The following is a 15,162-nucleotide window of genomic DNA, read 5'->3' as shown; positions in this document are numbered from 1 at the left end:
GCGCTGAAGACAAATTTTCACATAAGAGATTTGGCACTTGCCTCTTATGTCATGAAAGCTGATTTTGCTCCGATTTATAACCTTCAATACATCATCATCATGGAGCAAGATTTACAAAAAAATTGTAAATTTGTGTGTAAATATGCACAAGAGGATTACGGCTATTAAATGGATCGTTTTGCGATCAAAGCTTTCGCGTCAAAAAAGCATAAAGCGTACGAACTTTAGTATTACCGCTTTATTACGTCGGGAATTTTGATGCAAAATACCAAAAAACTCTAGCGCTACTAATAGTGAACCCGTTACAAGCACAAATTCATGAAGATGCTTGATGGCACAGATTAGCTATGAGTGAATAAATCAGAGTGCATCATACAAATTAATGGCGCTCAATACTCCTCGAGCCTAAATAGTAATTTAAATTGAGATATGCAAAGTATATACAATATAACATTACATATGTTCATAAATACATACATTAGGGTGCCCCACACTTTATCGTTTTTGCATCGGAATTAATCGGCATCGGCTAATTATTTCTGAAAAATAATTAAGATTTACGTGAGCTGGACCGTATTGAAAGTACTTCCAAAAATCTTATTATTTGTTTTTCAAAACCTTTTAAGTGAAATCGCTTCTAACTTCTGAAATAATTTTTGGAAAAAATAGTTTTACAAAGTAATTTCATTTATAAGCAACTCGATTTTCCGAGGTATTTGCACATCACTCAAGCTCATCCAAATATTAATGTTTTTCCGAAATATTATGGCGAAAGCTTTGGGTGGTTAAGTTTTAAGGGCCGGTATTGATTTTGAATAAAATACAATTTTTTTAGGAAACTATTATCATTTCTCTTTATTATGATAAAATTGGTATAGCTCAATTACGTATAAAACACAATATTGGCCAAATGGCCGCTGCGGCCTCGGCGCCACACCTCCAAAGACCACGAAACGCAAATAGTTCCTTATCTAAAGGATGGTTAAGTTTCAAGAGCCGGTGTTGATTTGAAATAAAATATAATTTTTATAAAAAATTTCTCTGGCACAATTGAGGTTCTATGCCGTTAATGTGCCGCATTAGCTCATTCTTTAGCTCTTGAATTGTTGCTGGCTTAACAACGTACACCTTTTCTTTCAAATAACCCCAAAAGAAAGAAGTCCAACGGTGTCGTTGACGTTTAGGTGTGCTTCACATTCAACATCGGCCCTTGAAATTTAACCACCCTTTATAGCACATTATATAATTCTCATACAAAACTGGTGACGATTTTTTTTGCATGCAGAGTAATAAATTTAAAAAATTCCATTGGAAAACCTGCAACACTTTTTGGACAGGCATTCCAATGAACATAAATAGGCATACCTTCATACGCTTTTATCGAATCTGGGTTGAAATTCAATACGTAGCAATATAATCTGAAATAATATATTCCATGTATTTATGATTGTTAAAATATTCAATTATTACATTTCGGAACAATGGGCAAGGAATGCAAGTACGAGACATACATTTCAAATATAAGTTTGCCTTTCTTCAGCCCTATTGAATGCATAATTCCTTATAAATAGTAAGCAAACTATGCAACAAAATCATTATTATTCGTATTTATGTATGCAAATATATATACATACATATGAGTATATTAATATGAGCGCAATGTGTATGGGCTCAAAAGGTACACATTAGTTGAGTATTACATAATGCTTGTAATACTTTTAATAAACTAGAAATACATACAGAAACTTTTATGCATCAAGGCGGCACAGTTTATCGTATTCATATATAGATGGACCGAGCCCCGGTTTTGGGGACGCTTCGCCCAGCAGCGGAGCATTTCTTTGCTTTTTTGTACAACAATTGTATAAGCTTCTGGTTTTTGTAATAAATTTATATACTGGCATCAAATTAAACATTTCCCATAAAAAACAAAAAAAAAAACTTTAGAATAACTATGTATCCTAGCCGCCATCTATGGTGGAGCAGATTGTTCAGTGCTGCCTTCTTCTATTTATTCAAAGTGATAGAGAGTGACATCCTTGTCAAATTAAATATGAAAATGAGCGATTGAGTTGTGTGTTCGAGTGTTTCTTTTTTTTCAATTATGTTTGCATAAAGTAGAATAAAATAATTCTTTATTTGAAATTAATATTTACTTAATACTTTTTGTACATATGCACATACTTGGAAATTGCTTTAGGATATCAAAAAGCCGCTCCACAGCCGAGCAACTCAATCAAAAATAGCTTTTGGCTTTCGCCGCTCCACTTGGGTCATAGGAAAACTCACCCTTGCACAAAACATGGAATGGTTCATTGCATTTATTACACTATGTACGAGGCGTGTTCAAAAAGTATCGCGAATTTTGAATTTTCGCAGGTTACGTTTATTAGAATTTCGATTTTTTTGTGGCGATATGTTGGTACTCATGTCTCTCCCTCATGCTGACGAGCTCGGCCATTTTGAATGTTCAGTTAATTGTTGACAGCTGCTTTGCTTGCACGTGTTTCGACTCGTCTGCGATTTTTACCTATTCAAAAAGATGGATCAAAGAACCTGTATCAAATTTTCTGTGAAAAACAAAATTAAGTGCGCGGATGCATTCCGAATGTTGACTGTGTTATACGGAGTAGCTACTTTGGACCAAAGCAACGTTAACGATGGTACAAAATGTTCTCAGAAGGTTGAGAAGATGTGAACGACGAAAAGCGTGCCGGACGCCCGAGCATTTCACACAGACGAAAAAATTGATGAAGTGAAGAAAATGGTATTGGCCAATCGCCGAATCACCGTTAGAGAAGTTGCTGAGGGCCTAGACATATCGATTGGCTCGTGCCATTCGATTTTTTTCAATGATTTGGGCATGAGACGGGGCGTCGCAAAATTCCTACCAAAACTGCTCAATTTCGAGCAAAAGCAGCATGGCATGAACATTGCTAATGAGATGTTGGACTCTGTCCGCGACGATTCAGGGTTCATAACTGGTGACGAATCGTGGGTTTATGTTTATGACGTGGAAACCAAAGCTCAATCATCTCAATGGAAGTGCCGCACGAACCATGACCAGAAAAAGCGCGCAAGTTGCAAAAAATGGCAGTGCAACTAGAACCTTGTTATATAAAGGCATGACTGTCAAACTAAATGGCATGACTGTCAAACGGGAAAGGATTGTCCACATCCCGGAGCAAACGTCGATCCATTGTTTGAGCTTTCATTATCTCTTCTCGACGCGATAAGTCATAAGCCAAATACTCAAAGGGCGTATTCCCATCTTCCCGTTTTTGTTAATGTAACCGAACACCTGATTTGGTTTTATCGATTATCGTTATGTAATGCGTTACCGAATAACAAAATACTTAAAGTTGTGGTTAAGAAAAGAAAACAACGCGAATATCGTTAAAATATGCTAGTGAATCGCACTACAGCTCTACTCGTATTTACATAGTTAGTTGATGCTTTCCATTTCAATTCAACCGGGCTATTCGCGATATGTTCTTCGATTTCGATGTCACTCAAATATGTTGATCTTTAGTCAAAATAATGAGACACGTATTTTTTTGTTCGTCCGAAAATTTTGTTTGAAGTTTTATCGGCAATTTTGTTTTTCGGCTTTATTTGCTCATAACTTAGTCAAAAATGAACTGATTTTAAAGATTCTGTGTTCAAAATGATCGTAATTACCTGCACGGGTGACTTTATGTACATACAAACAATAGCCAAAAAGTAGTTGAAAATTTTTTATTTTGCAAAAAAAACAAAATGTGTGAAATTTTTTCGAAATTCAATATTTCAAAAAGTGCTTTTTTTCAACTTTTTCCAAATCAAGACGACACCTCAAACTTCAATTGAGCTGAATGCCCAGTAGCTAAAATCAGTTGTTTTTGAGTAAAAACCTGTTTCGCACTTTTTGTTTTTTGCAAAATAAAAAATTTTCAACTACTTTTTGGCTATATTGGTGAGCGCTACCGTGAAATGATATCCAACTTTTTTTTGCTCAAACGCGTAACAATGGACTTGTTGAGAGGCGAGTTCGGTGAACATTTTATTTCACGTTTGGGACCTGTCAATTGGCCACCCAGATCGTGCGATATAACGCTTTTAGATTATTTTTATGGGGCTCATATTTTTTAAAGCTCATGTCTATTCAGACAAACCTGCTTCCATTAACGCATTGGAAGACAACATTAAAGCATTTATATATGAGATACCGGCCGAAACATTGGAAAGAGTATGCCAAAATTGGACTAAGCGGATGAACCATTTGAAGCGCAGTCGGGGTCAACATTTGCATGAAATAATCTTCAAACATCAAATTATATGGACTGTGCTATCGATTTAAATAAAAATTTCATAAATTTTTCTGAATTTTACGTGTGTTTTTTTGAAAAACTTTCCTATAGCTTTTATATAGCCTTTATATAGGGTGGGCCATCTAACGTTTGTAACTTGAAAATTGAAAATTGCAGTCCTAACGGTTTGATTTGACTTAAATAACTTTAACGCCAAGCTTTGCAGTAGTCGATGCGATGGATACATTTTTTCAGTCCACTTTCGACTTTATGGGCCTGTATTTGATCGATGGCAGCGACAATTTCGTTCTTGAAGACACTTGTGTGCGGTCATCGGACGAGAAGTTTTTTCATTACAGGAACGTACCATTACTTATTTTTATAAATGTATGGTATATATTCATATCTATATAGTCTGCCACTAAAGTTATTTTCTCACAAAAATGAAAAAGGTCGTTGCAGTTACGGTTTTTTTTAAGAATTTAATATATTACAGTTATTTATATTTGGTATAATTCCTTTATAAGAAAATTTCAAAGTATTTACATTAGTATTGTGAAGCTGCGCCGCCGTAGCTGAATGGGCTTGTGCGTAACTATTACTCGAAGTACGTAGGTTCGAGTATCCGTGGAACACCAAAATGGAGAAAAATTTATCTAACAGCGGTCGCCTCTCGACAGGCAATAACAATCCTCTGAGTGTAATTCTGCCATGAAAACCCGCCTCATGGAAAATATCTGCCGTTAGGAGTCGTCATAAAACTGTAGGCCCCTCCATTTGTGGAACAACATCAGGAGGCACGACACAAATAGGAGGAGGAGCTCGGCCAAACACGCAAAACGGGTGTACGTGACAATTATATATATCCATATTGTGAAGCTTTTGTTCGCCTGAACTTCATTTGCGTATATTACCTCTTGTAGCAATTTGCGAAAAGCGTAATACCAAGTCAAATTACAACATCATGCGACCAAGCAACTAGGTCAGATTGCAAGTACCTGGACAATGGCGCATTGTCCATAAAGGCTCATATTAGACAGCTATGAATGTGGGGAATAATGGAAACAGAGATACAGGCATATTAGTAACTAGTACCTAGTGAAATATAATATTAACGACATGAAACAATTCAACCATCAATAAATATTAATTTTACACTGTATTCTACCATGCAAGTAACTAATAGAATTACAAATTACATACTAACTTGTAATGTTTCAGACAATATGGCTCATAGTTAATATGCAAATAGCTAATATATATACAGCATTCTATATATCGGGTGTTTTTTTAGCTATATGAGAGCTATCGATATCGACAATTAAGGTTTGACAGGTGAGATTGGCACATTGTGCTGACCCTCCTGCTCAGTAAGGTTTGGAGGTTGCCGCAGCCGAAAGAGTTGGTTTTATTTTTTTTTTAAGGTTTGACAAGTCATCAACGCCAGGATAACGCTTCCAAATTGTGGAAATTTACTTTCAAATAATGAAATCTGTTCGCAAAGTTCATAGAGCACTGGCGGCATCATCGGTCCTTAGTTGTTTCGAAATGAGGAAGGAGCTGCCGTTACGGTAAATGACGGGTGCTATGGAGCCATGCTGACTGAATTTTTGTTTCCAAAAATTAATCAACTAAACGTCACCAGCATTTGGTTCGAACAAAATAGAGCAACTTGCCATACAGCGCGCTTAACAATAAATTTATTACAATATTGAAGGCGCCATTGATGCCATATGTTCAGATTTATTCGAAAAAGTAGTCAAAAAGTTAATTGACCGAATAGACCTCGTAACTCGGAGCCGCGGCGGATATACATATGTATGTGCAATATCATCATCAAAAAATAAATGCTATAAAATTATCTACCTGAATAAATAAAATGCATTCAATATTTCTCTTTTGTATTATCAGTTTAATTTCGAAGGCTCTTTAAAAACACCCTTCACATATGAATATTGGTGCATAAAGCACCAATAGCAAAATATGCTCATCCCTGTCGGAAATATATTTGCAAAACTCATATTTGGGAGGTGTATGACGAAATCCTGACATACAAATTTACGAAATGCAGGGTGTGGAAAGACAAAATTCAGAGGCAGCCAAATTTCAACCATACACAATTCCGACAATACACAAGCGAGACAAACATCGCGTGATTTGTTTATTTATTTTTTTTGTTTGTTTTTTTTATATTTTCTACTTAAAGAATAATGCCACTCCGGCCAGCGAGTTATGTACTATACAATAATCAGGGTGCCCGTCCATAGAAATATAGAAGGTAATTGCACATCAGATGAGCTTGCAAGGAATGGTACTTAATGGTACTTAAGCATTCACCCAAATGATCTACTAATACAGATGGTGCATAGCTAGCTAGCTTGGCCAGAATGGAGCTCCTTCAGATTATATGTAATTATTTAGTCAGCGTAGGAATTTAACCCAAACTTAACCTCCTTCCATCCAAGCAGCAATCGACGGTACTAGTGTTACTGTTTTGGTTATTTTTAACCAAATTTGGTTATTTACTTTTGCTCGCAAGCATTTTGGTTATTATGTAGTATTTTTAAAATGATTAGCTTTTAGTGAGTCTTCATGAAAATGCGTGTGAAATTGGGCATTTTCATTTCTCACTTTGGTAAAATCGTACGCGGAAGGGATTGACAATTCCTTTTTTTATGAAACGAAAATGAACGACTAAAATGGAGGCATAGAAGAGAGTCTTAGAATCTTCCAAATATTGAAACTAAGCTTCGAGATAAATTGGAATTAAAAACTTTTCTAGACATGAAGCTTTGAAAGAAACCGTTAAAAGTAATTTAGGGGTTTATATATGAACTGGAGGTTGGTTTAAATTTTGAGTTTTTAACCAGTATTTCTTGTATATTGATTCTAATAGCGATCGCCCCTGGGCAGGTAATGACAAACTGAAAAGTATGTTTCTGCGTATAACTGTGGCACAGCATCAATACGTACACCACAAATTGGAGGAGGAGTTCGAGGAAACACCCAACAAATGATGTTAAGACCAATCATACGTATCGGGTGATTTGAGAGCTTAAAACGATAATACAAAACAAAAACATTATTGGAATGAATTTTTTTCATTATAATCTGGTAGACAAAGTTGGTGGCATTTATTTTTTGCTATGAGCTATAACGTCTATTCCATCAGTCCAATTTTTGACTACTTTTTCGAATAAATCTGAACATATGGTGTCAATGGTGGCTTGAATATTGCAATAAATCGATTGTTAAGCAAGCTGTATGGCAATTTGCGCTACCTTTTTTTAGAACCAAATGTCTGAGATGTGTAGCTGATTAATTTTTTGAAACAAAAATTCAGTCAGCATGGGTTGATAGCGCTCAGCATTCCCCATAACGGCAGCCCCTTCCTCATTCCGAAAGAAATAAATATCGATGAAGTCATCAGAGTTCTATAAACTTCGTGAACAGTTCCTGTCAAACCATAGTGACAGATATCGATAGTTCTTATGCAGTCAAAAACAACAGCCGATACACTAAACACAAAATTTAAAAGGAGTTTCATCCTGTCTATTTCTGTTCATTTAGGTAAAGTAGTTATGTGAAGTGGCTGTCCTTCGACGTACCTAGACCAATTAGAAGCGCCTTGTGATACCACCGGAGCAATCCTATCCTTACTATACTTGGTCTTCTCTAAACCATTGTGTGATCTTTAAAAAGCTAGCTATACCAGCTAGTGTGAGGTTCGCAACATTCGCAATGTTGTCCACAAACGCGAAATCGAGTAATCGCAACCGGCTTTTACACAAAGCCATCCACCTGCGTAGAAGGTGTTCGACTGTCTCATCCTCTTCTATATCCTGACAGCTTTTACAAAAGTCATTAGATGGTGCCCCTAAACTAATGGCATGTCTTAGAGAATGCCCAGATAAGACACCTACTGCGATTCTTAGATCCTTCCTTCTGAATTTAAGTAGACTCTTAGTGCGACCCATGTTCCATTCCGGCCACGTTTGTCTACTGATAGTGCAGATGTTTAACTATTTCCAGTTGGAATTTACAGCAGTAATGGTGTTTCTGTGTATTAAAAGTTTGTATGTTGCCTAACTACTTGACTAATTTGAAGCGAGGAGCCCAATGTAGCTAACTCATCTGCCTTACAGTTATCTTTAATGTTACTATGTCCTGGCACCCAGAGTAGATTGATCGAAAAATACTGTGTAAGTATTTTTAATAATTATTAACACTTTGTATCACTTTCTGAGATAACCAAGATTTCGGCTTGGTATACGCTGCAATAATCATGCAAGCGAGGGCTAAAAAACATTGTTTTTGGATACTATAATAAACTGTGAAAGATTTGAGATTTGTCTTGAGCTTAAAGGTGAATATATACATCCTTTCCTTCTCATCCTGCGAATATAAAAAACATAAACATTTTCGTTACTTACGGAAAATAATTTTATTTATGTAGTCGCGTCGGTTGGGCTTGTAGTGGCACATATTGTCAATCAAATCTTGCCAGACTTTGTTTTCGGTATCTATTTCAGCGATACCCCTCCAAATTGACTGAAATGGCACCGAATTTTCAGTAAACAGCAATCTTAACGATCACTGCAAAATACCTTCATGACAACTTACTGGCATTACCATGTTACCAATTGAATTATGTTAGAGTTGGTAACATTTTTACTAAACTTAGCGCGAAAAAACGTTGTAAAGCAGAGAGTAACATGACACGCTATACTGCCCAAGATCATCCCAAACCTTCACTTTCAGCTTTCTCATTGGGATTCTCGAAACGTACTGACTGTATATTTGACACTAATTGGACTGACAGCCGCCTCATACGATTGTTTCGCATGCGATTCAGCAACAAATAGGGAAAATGTAGCCAGTCTGGATAGCAAGGCTTATAAGCAACATGCATGCATGCCAGTCCATACAAACATACTATAAATGCACCTATTTATTGTATATTGGGAGACATGCATATGTATGTGTGCACATGTAAGCTTGCTTTTGTAGGAGTACATTTGTAAATACTTGGTAACAATTCGCAGATGGTGTGAATGCTGTGGGGAAATGTATGGACATTGGCAACAAATGTTATAACAAAATCAATTAAACTGCATGACAACTCTAAATAATACAAGACAAATTTATTGTTTAAATACTCGTACGAGTGTAGATTTCTCGCATTTATAAATACTAAGCGCTGTTTTGTGAAGCGGCAATGAGTGCTAATAACAATGTGTTAATGCGTATGTGCATATGTATATACATACATGTGCATATGTAAGTCACTGGTGCATCCAGCTTTAATCGGAAGTTCTAGAAATAGATTGAAATTAGTTTTCATTAAAAATTCAAAAATTTTGTTATAAGATATTCTGTGTGTGAACCGTATGCAATGTCAAAACAGAACTGTTGAATTTTAACAATTTTTAGAAAAATCGTATCCCGCAAATGGAGGAACTTACAACGGCAGATAGTTTTTCAAGAGAAGCTGTGTTTATGAAGAGATACACTCGGAGGCTTGTCATTGCCTGGCGAAAAGCGACAACTTTAGAAAAAACTTTTTCTACTACTTGGCGTCCCAAGCCTGGGGCTTTGAATATGAGCACAGTCGAATGCTGGTCACCTACCAACCCATTCACTACGGCCGCCGCGGCTATGGCGTATTTAAGTGAAATTTTATTTCTTATAAAAGTTTTTCAAATAATCGATATATGCAATGCGAAACTCGAATGCAATTTTTGCTATATACATACTTACATAACTCCCAAGAGAAAAGCTTTCTTTTAACTTCTAACAAAAATGTTCCCATTCTGACTGTTTTTATGCCTTTCGTGAACATGCAATGTGTCGTAGCTTTGGTCCGATGCTGGTCTGTACCAGAGGAAGAAGAGATAAAGCTGTGTTGTACTCGTATATTCATTTGTATTAAATTCTAATTTTATCGAAGGTAATTGTTATGTTCAACAATGTGGCGCAAAATTAATCATCTACTCAGAAGGTTTATAATTTTTAAAAGGGCATTGTAAATGAATCATACATATTTAACATTTGCGAGCTAAATAGCTGCAGTACATAAACCGACACCCTGTAGAGCGCGTAAGGGCCAAAATAAAGATTCTCATCACCCGAAATCATTTCAAGGTTTTTCACAAACAAAATTGGATGATTAATTTTGCACCTCCTTGTAAATATAGAATGTTGTAATTACTTTTATAAGATACAATATTTGACTTAAATTTACCAGCCAATCGAAATAATGTAATGATTGATTTGTAAAATTCGCGCGAATTCTTACAATATTTCGAAAAAATTTTCAACATTTTCATTTTCAATTATTATTTTTTGAGCCTCTTGGCTTCCTAAATATTTTTTCAGTATTTTTTTCAACAATTCGCACCAGAACCATATATTATCTCTGTATGTGTAATCTCTGAAGATCTCGAAAAACTCATGAAAGCATATATGATCAAATTTACTAAAAAAATGAACTTAAATAAATTTGGGCATAGCTAATTTCAGTTGTGGGTCACGAGTTTCCAAATCAGCTTTGCAATTGAATGAACTTCGCTACTGCCTTGCAGTAAAATTATGCTTGCACCCATGAGTTTTTAGCAAAGAGCATTTCAATTAATATTATGAAAATATTTGTAGCTGTAAGAAACTTTTTTTGGACTTATTCTCTTTATCATTAAAAAAAAACAGGACTCTGATCTGGTATTACTATGAGCCAAAATGGTCTCTGTGTGGCTTCGGCCAGCCAGTTTCATCTAACCTAACCTCTGTTCATCATTTTTCTGCTGCAAGTAGGCTTCAATTTACATCTATACAGTGCGTCAAAGGTGCACTGAGCAAAGAGAGAAAAGTCTTCAGAAGATTATGTACCTACTTATGTATGTACATATATATGCGTTCAATATAAACATTAGTGCATAGAGTCGCATAACTATAAATATACCTAAATAATAAAAATAAATCTACTTTGAAAAAATATCGTCTCATATTTCTTTTGAAATTAGAAAGAAGCTAAATTTTTGTTTCAAAAAATTAATCAGCTAAACATCAACGATATTCGGTTCCAACAAGTCGCCGCAACTTGCCATACAGCGCGCTTAACTACTGATTTATAGCAATATTCGTGCCACCATTGATGCCATACAGATTTATGGGAAACAGTTTTTGATCGAATTTGGACTGAGCAAATGGACCATGTAACTTGAAGCCGCGGCGGACCTATGCCGGATATCAATTCAAAAAATAAATGCCAACAAATTTTTCTACCAGATTATACATAATAAAAAAATGCATTTGAACAATATTTATGATTTGCATTATCATTTTAATTTCTCAAGCTCTTAACCAAACACCCTTCTTTCAAAAGTATTCGCTCCCAAATATACTCAGGAAACAACGGCATGCATAATAATTTTGCATACTAACGTACAATGTATGTATGTCTGTATGGACATGCCCTCAATTATGGTCAGTGTCATGTAGATAATTTCTGAATTTAGAATGCGCACGCAAGCAAGTAAATGAATTGCTTTTGGCAAATATTAATCATTGTTCATCAATTGAATTATTGTGGAATATTAGAATTATAGTTTAGTTTTAATTTGTAGTAAGTGGCTGTTAGGCTGAATTCAGTCTATACGTGGCGCACAGAATTATTTTGCATAGTCTCTTGTACATATGTACAAATTTAAATGTCTGATGTAGTTTTGAGGAAGAGGAATTTATTGTGCATGTTGAAAGTACCAAAGGATAAAGAATTCAAAAGAGCTGAAAAACAAATTCTTTTATATCTTCGTAATGAAGGAAAATCTGTGAAATATATTTGTAGTATGTCAAAGCCGATATCGCCAAGCGATAGAAATCATAATAAAACGGCGCAAAGTATGCGATAATTTATAAAATATAGCATGTGGTGGTCGAACAAAGTAGCTGACAGTCAATAAGATCGTCGAATGTTAAAAGAAAATCACTAAAACCCCCAATATATCACCCGCAAAGACTAACGGCAAACTAAAGACAACACTTCACATCCAAGTATCCGCTAAGACAGTGCAACAGGAACAATTTTCACGCTCGCGTAACACGGTAAATCCGCCTATTTCAAAAATAAATATAGAAATGGACTCTTATTCGCCAACACCTACATATAAAACAAAGAAGTTTTGAAAACCGTAGTCTGTAGTGACGAACGCGAGTAAAATATTTTTTTTCCGGTTGGTCGTCGTATGGTAGAGCGGAAGTCACATGAAGAGCTGCAAATCAAAAATCTCCGATTCACTATTAAGCACGACGGAGGTTCTCTCATAGTTTGGACTAGTCTTTACAGGTGACACAACGCATAAGCATCTTTATTTGTCCATTCTCAAGGGAAAATTACATACCAGGGAAGAAAAAGTGGGTATGCCAAGAATGGAGGTTTTATTTTAAAACAATAAAAATCTCAAACACACAGCATACAAACATAAAATGTAGATACTTTTCAACATAAAACATTCACAGACACTTTATTAAAGGCCAGGCATAAATCCTATAGAAAATCATTTGTCTATCTCGAGCTTAAAATACGGAAATACAGAAAGTGACCTTAGGTCTGTTTTGCCCTTCCAAATTTCGTCAAAAGTTGCTAGAATTTATGCCAAGACGAAATATTAAATAACTTGTTCTTATGTATAAATATTTATGCACCACTACTGGTCAGAAGCAAAATACTTTTGTGAGTAATGAATTCTGATTTGTGAGGCATTGGTAAGTTTATATTATATTAGCGGCCGCCGCAGCCGAATGAGTTGGTGCGTGACTACCATTCAGAATTCAGAGAGAACGTAAGTTCAAATCTCGGTGAAACACCAAAATGAAGAAACAATTTTTTCTAATAGCGGCTGCACTGGCAAACCTCTGAGTGTATTTCTGCCTTGAAAAAGCTCCTCATAAAATTATCTGCCGTTCGGAGTCGGCTTGAAATTGTATCATAGGTCCCTCCACTTATGGAACAACATCAAGACGCACGCCACCAATAGGAGGAGGAGCTCGGCGAAACACGCAAAAAGGGTATACATGCCAATAAGTTTATATGAATCACAACATTTATTTTTAAGTTTTGTCGAATTATTTATGTAGCAATTAATTTAATTTCAATAACTTCTGAAATAATTTTTAAATAAAATATATCAAAAAATAAAAAAACATTAAATATTTACTCCTCCTTAATCAAAAAGTTCCCGAAATATATTCAGAAAATTCAAAATACAAGTTTATTCTTCGAAAGTGATATTATCGCTTTCAGAGTACTCCCCATCTACTCCAACGCACTTATGCCAGTTTTGATCCAGCTTTTGAAACATTTCTGGAATTCTATTTTCGGTAGATATAGGCCTCAGAGCCGTCTTCGATTTTTCCATTACATGCTTTCTACTGTTAAAAAACCCGTATGTTAACCCCGTAGTGGTTTTTTGGCCTGATCAAACAGAAAAAAATCGCAGGTAGCTATACAGGGTGAATTCGATGGCTGTTTAATAGTATTCGCTTCGTTCTGGTTCAAAACTTTTTGCCACTGTGTGACGATGTGTTATAATGGTGGAAAATCCACGAGTTGCTTTCCAACCAATTCTTCTCTTTGGCCGTGAGTATCGCTTTCTTTTTTGACTGAAAAGGATGAGGTTTTTTGGTTTGCGCACATTTAAAGCTGTCCACTCACTCGTCTAATTTTGCGTGTCGTACTCATAAACCCACGTATCGTCTCCAGTAATGATGCGTTTGATGAATGTTGGCAGCAAATGGCGCAGCCAAAGTGATTAACTACAATGTTTTGAAAGGATCCATGGGCAATGTTCATATTATTGCCTAGAATACTTACATTGGTAAATTTAATTCATACCACTAGCGACTAAGGGTCTCTTTAGGGAGCACATAGGAAACTATATAATGATGCTCATCAATTTTGCTAATCCCAGACAAAAGTGAATCGGATAACGTTACGGACTTACAGGGTCAGTGGCTATCTTCACTAGCAGCTCAATACTGCATAATAGTCATCTGTACAGCCGATCAATATCTACTCTGACAGTCAAACTGCAATAAAACCTCTGCATTGCCAAAATCTTCATACAAAGTAGCAGTCGAGTGTAAAGTTATTTTACACGATCTGGCTAAGTGGCCCACCACAAACGATGGATCACGGCGCCCACTTGTAAGATAACTAGACAGGCAAGGCATAGAATGAATGAACACAAAACTGTTTCCCTCAGCAACCCAAATTGGTTTCCCACTAGTAAAATATGTATATATATTAGTTGGTGCTATCACCGTGCACTGCCTAATTGGAACATATTAGAAGCGTATGAGGACGTACTAAAGACTTCCTCCGTTGTCTAAGCTCTTACTATAGGGTTTCCCAATAACAGGTGTTATCTATCGCTAGATTATCGAGAGATTATTAACGATTTTCGATATTTATGGCCGGAATTGGATGGTATTGATCTGAACAACGTTTATTTTCAACAAGATGATTCTACATGCCATACAAGTAACGACACTATTGATATTTTACGGGAAAAGTTTCCAGACCGTGTTATCTCTCGAAGAGGTGATCACAATTGACCACCGAGATCTTGTGATTTAACGCCTTGTAACTTTTTTCTTTGAAGCCACATGAAAGAGAAAGTCTACGCCAACAGCCCAGGGTCGATTCAAGACCTCAAAGATAGAATTCCTGAGGCTATCGAGGACATAGGGCAGCTACTTTGCAATTTGGTTATGGAAAATTTCATGAAAAGGATATTGTCCTGTAAGCGTGGTCGTGGTGGTCATTTGTCTGATATTATTTTCCACTATTAACGGCATACCTTCCTCTTTGTAATGA

At 35.9% G+C, this 15,162-nt stretch overlaps 1 protein-coding gene across 1 annotated transcript in view; it reads left to right on the top strand.

Moving 5' to 3' along the window:
* LOC128862224 (dynein axonemal heavy chain 3) overlaps positions 1-15,162 on the top strand; it is a 279,729-nt gene that overhangs the window by 165,267 nt on the left and 99,300 nt on the right. The window lies entirely within an intron of this gene.

The sequence above is a fragment of the Anastrepha ludens genome, chromosome 4 (genome assembly GCF_028408465.1).
Source record: "Anastrepha ludens isolate Willacy chromosome 4, idAnaLude1.1, whole genome shotgun sequence".
In the NCBI taxonomy this organism is placed as follows: domain Eukaryota; kingdom Metazoa; phylum Arthropoda; class Insecta; order Diptera; family Tephritidae; genus Anastrepha; species Anastrepha ludens.
This window is presented reverse-complemented; position numbering and strand designations above follow the sequence as displayed.